We start from the raw sequence: 7,364 nt of genomic DNA, 5'->3' as shown, positions 1-7,364 counted from the left end.
GACGTTTTCCTATGGTATGTCCTCAGCAAAGTGCCATTTGTAAGAACTTAAAAACCCACTCTGCCAAATAAAAGCATAAACAAATACCTATTATGCAAAAATAATGCTTCACATTGCATGCAAATATGCTTTTAGCCATGGCAATAAAGGCCTGTAGCTAGATCCCACTATCTCTAAGGTTACCCATTGAAGGCTGGCGCTAATACAGGTTTGTCCTGGGATGGCTATACGGATTTGGAAATGTATATTGGTTCCTTTGGCACAAGCGATAGTGAGGACACAGTTTTTCTTATTTAATGGGGTTTTATTGCTTATTTCAGAAATCTGCAAGATATACTGCCCTGATACAAGTTTGTGTACTTGTCTGGAATTGTATTAACATTAGTAATTACATTGATATAGTTGTTATTCTAAACTGATAAATCAACCCACAAAGTGTGCCAGGACTCACCTTCAGAGCTTCCTATACTGGGTATGTTGGCCATTTCACAGCCAGCTGCTCCGTAACTTGTTCTTTTCCTTACATCACTACAATGCCTGAAATGACTACTTGGTTTCACGGATTTTAGACTTCCCATATTATTCTTCACTTCTGCCACTTTTGTCCTTGGTTTATTCCCACCTTCTTTCCCGCCTCAGTTGCTGCACCCTCACTCTCTCAAGCTGTGGATTCAATATACCAGTTGAAGATTTTCCTCTTCTCAGTTCTTCTCCCACTCCCTACAGCTCACTCATCCTTCCCCCTTTTTAAGTGATTTAATTGCCTCGTTTCAGTTTATCCCATTTCTAACATCTCTCCATTCCAGTTATTTCTCCTGAATTCTGGCCTTACAATAAATATGCTGGCAGTCTCAGCTTTCACACATGATAGCACATCACCACCACACTCCATAGGGCCAAAGCCAGACACTTTCCTCTCAGAGATTTTTATGGTAAGTCAGCTCTGGAGCAAGAATACAAACGAAACTTCCTTTGAAGTAAGACTTCCCTCCTCTTCCTTTTGGCAAACATCAAAAGTTTTGAGCCCTACTCAAATGTATTGTCAAATATTTCATAAACGTGGGCCCTCAAATCCCCAAACAAAAGAAAATAACCTTCCTTCATGAGCTCCAAATAAAGATGCAAGTAAAGGAGCAAACACTGCAAAAACTGAGTGATGCAAAGATTTCCTAGCAAGACTCCAGGCAATTGAGCGCAAGTTGTATTCAGCTGAAATGTCAGATCTGAAAACCATCTCAGCATGGTGCAAATGGCCTGGTTTTTCTTTTTGATTCTTATTGCTTTAGTTTTGTTTATTCTTATGTAACCTGTCAGCAAAACTTACTCTGCTCCTGGACTGTTTGTGGTACCCTGATATCGAGAAGGACAGCTTTGCTTCTGCTCCTGCCTGGTGCAGTTACCGTATCAACCTTCATTTGCTGGGCTGTAATCCTGTGTCTGTCTGTGTGAGTGGCACTAGTCACATTCAATAATACTTTGCTTTTGCATTTAGGCTTCTTCTGCTCAGCCTTTACATACACATTTACACGTCTCTGACTGGAGGGATTTAGTTGGATGCCATTAAATCTGTGCCTGATGTGTTTGTGCAGCAGGTAGGAAGAGTTATAGTGCTGCAGCCCATGGGTGATGGGTGTGGGAATGGCCGAGGCTGCAACACACACCAAAGGCTACAAATCCTTGGAGAATGTTAATTGAAAAGTTACATCAAATGCACAGCAGGTGGTTGGGACCATAATGGTAAAAAATCAGCTCAACCAGAGGCAAGTGAACTGTACAGCTGCCACTTCAGTAATTGGGGGTCACCGTGGGGTGGTTAAGGGGTTGCTGAATTAGGGACTGACAGAGCTGCAGTTAGGAGATGGGAACTGGGTGGCTGTCAGGGCAAAACTACACTCCCAGGTGACTCAATGACTCCACCTTTTCATCAGCTTATCTTTGTTTTTTGAGGTAAAAAGGCTGTGGAGGGGATGGAAGGACAGCCATACATGCCATGATTCAGTGCTGTGGTTGACCTCGGGGTGTGTTCCTCCTACAATTAAAACTGCCAGCTTGCCTCTTTGCAGAAAGCAATCTCAGAGTACCCTCCCTGTTGCTGCCTTCTTCCACCAGATGGATGGCTGCCACTGCTCCACCTTCCCTCTTCCATTCCAAACATTATTTTTTAAAACAATCTGTATACTTAAATTCTGAACATAAGACCTTCCACACCCCTTCACATGTGTGATTTCCTCTGAAGGAAGAAGTGTCCCGTTACTCCAGCATTATTTGATCTTATGTAGCTTTTACCTTTCCCTTCTCTTTGATCCCAAATTTCTTGACGCAAAAATAGTGGCTTTCACAAGGATCGTGCAGATTTATGGAACTCAAGGGCCGTGAGATTCTGAGACTGAAACTGCCTCAACATGAAATAGAAAAAATTGCTAAGAAATGTGCCATGGCTTTTTTTTTTTCTCTTTCTACGCAGCTTTCCTAATAAGGCAGATGAGAGACAGAGAGACAGATTTTGCTTATAGCATTTGTAGGTGGCATTGTGCTCCTCACCCCCTCTCTGTCTGGGTGCTGTGAGCAAGGGCACACAAGTCACACAGAGGCCAGCAACACTTTTGCCTCATATTGCACTTCCAGCTTTTTCTGTGCCTTCCTAAGGAGTCATATTCCTAAAAGTATTTGTAAACAGAGCTTAGGAAGACTCCTAACTTTGCCTCAAGTAGCGCATCATGAATACTATAGTTATGAAATGAATGCCCCTAGGAGGAGCACAGATGTAGTTAGTAACCTACCCCATGGCACCGAGCTGTGTGGAGCAGAGGGAGAAGCAGCAATCAGCCCCTCTGTGTGCACATACGCTACACTTTTCCTTCTCTTCATCAGTGTCTAATTAAATTCCAGTCAACCTGAACAAAAAGATGCATACTTGTTGCAGGCAGTAAATAAGGATATGTTAGGAAATGAGCATGTATGAATTTTAGCCACAAGTTGGAGAATACAGAGCAGCTGAATTATCAGAAAACTCTTGGGTACCATTTGATAGCAAACGTTTCTAATAACAACACGTAAAATTACAGATCATAGCAGTGCCATCAAATCAGCATTTTCCAATTCAGAATTAATCCAAAAGCAATCCAGTCATTATTTCTTTCATACATGACACTCCAGTCAATAGTACCATGTTATATTAATATTGCTTTTCAAAAACACATGACTAAGTGTCTTTTGCTAACCTGCAACTGGAGGTTCCCTGGGATAATCTGCATATAGGAATATATTTGATATGAAACAGCTTTGCCCTTGACTGGAAATAGAGGCAGGAAAACAAGGCTTGTTTCCTAACACCAGTCATCAGAGCAAACGACTGTACCTCTTGTAATTACTACTATAGCAAAAGACCTGTCTCTGCATTATTGGAATATTGACACAACACTTTTAATTACAGTTTGAGTAAATCTGAGTACTTAAATACAGAATAAGGAAGAGTTTCATCACTGCCTTGATGTTCTTGGTGTTATTCTGCTCAGGATGAATAACTTACAGTTTGGTGGTCACAGAGCCTGGAGTTACAGATAACAGGGTTTTCCAAGCACTTTCTGAGATCTACCATTCTTTTAGAGCTGATACCTTCCACAGAGCAGCATGAACCCATCTCACTTCCTTGCTGTCCCTATGAGCCTGAATGCACTTTTGGAGCAAGGACATGGAGAGGACTCTGAGCTCTCAGCACGCAGCAAGGGCGGAGGCAGCCACCCACTGGGTAATGGCTTCAGCTGGGCAATTCCAGATGTGGCCTAGGGACCTCGCACACATATAGCCACCACCAGAAGCACCAATAGAGAGCATTAAGTGTCATAGTGCAGCATAATCCCCTCTTCAGCCTTGTCAAGGATGGCGGGATCAGACTTCCATTCTCAGATAATAACCATTTCCTGTAGGCAGTTACAAGACCTATTTATAGGGATTATTTTAGCTGCCATCTTTACCCTTTAGAGGATAGGACTGGTTCTTTGAACATGTGGCAATTTTATACTACTCACCCACCCCCGTATCTTTTATTTGGGTGTGCAGTACCTGGTTATGTTTCCATCTGGATGACTCTTGAGTTAGACAGTGATTGTTTTACGAAAAAATTATGAAACAAAAGTAGTTCAGGTAGACTCTGAACTGAAACCAGGTTGGGATCATCTGACTAATGACCCACCTAGGTCTTGTTTGCAGGCTCCAAGAAATCTGGGAGAGGTGTTTACGATTAGCTGTTTGTGTAACCAAGCTATGCAAACTAGTAAAAACAAGTCGTGTGTGTGAGAGAGAGAAGGAACATTGACTGCTTTGACAACTGCTTTGCCATTGCTAAGGAAACTGCTCCCTTGGTAACCATGGTCAGTACATCTGTCTTATTTTATCTCCAATTCTCACATAGACACCATCATGGAACGAATATTAACACAACAAAACCCCCAAACATTTCAGAAAAGGAAAAACTAACGAAAGCACAGGGTTTCTATTGATGTCTTTACTAAAAAGTTTAGGGAGATTCTGCTTTGGTGTTGATTATGACTTTGCCTTGCCTGAGTTGTGCTCCTTAAATATTAACTTAAGCACAGTAATAATTTATTCTTTTGTTCTGCTTTGTACTTCTTTAAAGTGTGATACTTATTTTCTGTTAGTTCTTCTAATTTACCTAATGAAATTGGACTTTACAATAGGAAAGCCTGAAGGCTGAGAAAGCTTTTGCATCTGCCAAAATAAGACTATATTCTTTTGCTAAGGAAAAAACTTACTGACTTGAGTAGAGTAGTATAAAAGTTCTGATCTGAAAGATAACAACAAACTTTAGAGAAATCTCTGAACTTTCCGGATCAGGAACATGTGACATCAGCAAGAGCTTTCTTGACAGTTCTGTTTAGATCCTTTAACAAGGAGGAAAACCAGAAACATGCACAGAAACCAAAAACTGGATGCAGTTTTTGGCACTTTTTAGTGAAATCAGAATATTTTCCTGTACCTACCAATAAATCAGATGTGAAATATTGATAGAAATACAACTTTACACAAAAAATGCTCACAAAACCACCAAACCTAATGAAACAGAGGAAATATGTCTGTTACAGAGGATGCAAACAGTCCCTAAGGCTTTCTATTCATAATATCAGTCACAATGAACATCCTTTGGGTAATCTTTTGCCTCAGCAATAAGACATTCTACTACGCTGCGTTAGCAGCACCAGAGGTACTCTGGCTTCTCAGTAACTTTAAAAGAGTAGCATTTTCCTGTTCTTGTAAAGAAGAGACAAAACTTGAATGATAGTGAAAGAACAGGTAAGAACTAACACACACAATCTGAAAGTATCTGTTCTCAAGGTGGGCCATAGTGACTGCATGATAGAGGGACCAGGGGAGCCAGGGCTGTGGTTTGTGGATTTACTGTGACTGCATGGATAGCTACATGAAATATCTATTTGATAAGAGAAGCCACCATTCAAGCTCAGACCACTTCTCTAGCCTTGTGCCCCCTCTCTAACAGCAGTTGGCAGGAGATGGCTGGAGAAGAGTTAAGGACAAGGCAATCATGGTGGTACCTCTCCATGTACTCTGCCAGTGTCTCAGTAAAAGAAAAGGGATGTCTCTAACAGCCCACCAGGGATACAAGAATGCTGACTGATGAAAATTTTGGACTGGTGTACTGATTTCAAGAGCAGGGCAGAGATAGCAATCTGTGGCTTCTCATGGTGGTGTGAGCATACTAGCTCCTCACTAAAGAGTGTGTCACACACTTTGTGGTGGGAACTAGCTCTGAGTGAAAAGTTACTCACAGCTTCTTTCCTTTGAGTAACCTTGTTGATGACAACACGATAAAGCAATAACTCAGCTTCAGCTGAGACAAACAACCCAGCATACATTCCTGTAGCATGAATACAGTAGTTGTATCACCATCAGCAAACCTTACTTTTACATCAGCTATATGTGAGCTATTGTCACTGGTATCCGATTTCCCCCTGCAGAAGTTTTGAGACATTAGCAAAACATGAATACCATTTTACTACTCTGTCATGCAACCTCACCTTTCAATTTTACAAATAACATTTGAAACTGATTTATGTACCCAAGGCCATTTACTATAAGCAACACAGCAATTAGTGCTCGTGAAACACTGGGTTTAACTTTACCCAGAAGCCAGAAGCAGTTGCACCAATACTGCTGGTGTAAGGGAGTTGCCATGAGTCATTTCTTCCAGTTCTTTCCCTCTCCCATCTCTAGATCCAGTGGCACACCCACAAAAAGCTATGCTTTTCCTTCCCCTTCATGAAAATGAGGGGAAGAACATCTCAGCACTTCCAGGAGCTGAATGTGACTACATGGACTACCAAGCCCTTGGATATCATCAGGGAGCAGCAAGGTGTTCCCTAAGGGGCAGGGAGCCAACAGAAACACCATGGCCACAGTGTGGAGGGAGCCCCTCTCTGTAGTACCTGAGTAGGAGGAGCAGGCAGACCTGCAGGTGGTGGCCAGGTCCAACCAAAAGCCTAGGTCTTAAGGCAAAATTGCAATGAAGTCAAGCTGGAAGTCAGCCTGTAGGTCAAGACCAGTATGCCCATAGCTCAGATGAAAACCAGCATAGCTCACAGAAAGGAACAACTTCCCCTTGTGAACTTAAATGGGCTCCCAGACCTGTGGGAAGTGCTTAGAGGCACCAGGTGAGGCTGATTAGAGCCATTAAGGCTTATCAGTGCGCTCAGGGGCCTGGAAAATTCCACAGTAGGAGGAGCCAGCTACATACGAGATACTTACCTAGTTACTAAAGCCCTGATGCTTTCCCCAGCTTCAGTACTAAGGAAACTCCTCTGACAGCTTTCTTTTTAACTACTTCAGAAAGCAGTGCTACTACAGGGAAGAGCGGTTTCCTTTTGTTTAAGTAAAAAACCCAAACAAAACCAGCTGCCCCTTCCAAGAGTCCCACCCCACCCCAAAACCCGACAAGCTACATTACTAGAGAAAACTGAAAAGTAATTACCACTGGCAGATCATAGATTCACAAAATGGTTTGTGTTGGAAGGGAGCTTAAAGCTCAACCAGTTCCAACCCCCTGCCACAGTCAGCAACACCTTTCACTAGACCATGTTGCTCAAAGCCCCGTCCAACCAGGCCAAGATATAAGGATTTATGTACACAAATATGTTAGGGGCTTTGTGGAAGACCACACTTTGGCAAGCTTGCTTGTTCTAGCCTGTCTCTGCAGCTGTGCAGGTATATAAAGTCCTTTGACTTTGGATCCAGGCAGGGTAAACCAGACAACCAAACTTGTTATAGCTGCGCATGCTTTTTGAAGCATATTAACTACTGCCACCACATGATGCTGAACCTTCTCGCCAGTC

At 42.4% G+C, this 7,364-nt stretch overlaps 1 long non-coding RNA gene across 3 annotated transcripts in view; it reads right to left on the bottom strand.

The window, feature by feature from the left end:
• Nucleotides 1-6,617, bottom strand: part of LOC133216978 (uncharacterized) — a 185,881-nt gene extending 179,264 nt beyond the window's left edge. Inside the window, exons 1-2 of one of the 3 annotated variants that reach the window (XR_009726771.1) lie at nt 6,462-6,617; nt 1,325-2,230 (exon numbers count right to left, since the gene is read on the bottom strand). This is a non-coding gene — a long non-coding RNA (uncharacterized LOC133216978). The remainder of the gene's footprint in view (nt 1-1,324; nt 2,231-6,461) is intronic. The other 2 variants (XR_009726770.1, XR_009726772.1) reach the window with 2 other exon arrangements.
• Nucleotides 6,618-7,364: the final 747 nt, after the last annotated feature.

Source organism: Neopsephotus bourkii, unplaced genomic scaffold, assembly GCF_033783945.1.
Source record: "Neopsephotus bourkii isolate Nb327-2 ecotype Australia unplaced genomic scaffold, CSIRO-AGI_Nbou_v1 NB_1080, whole genome shotgun sequence".
In the NCBI taxonomy this organism is placed as follows: Eukaryota; Metazoa; Chordata; class Aves; order Psittaciformes; family Psittacidae; genus Neopsephotus; species Neopsephotus bourkii.
This window is presented reverse-complemented; position numbering and strand designations above follow the sequence as displayed.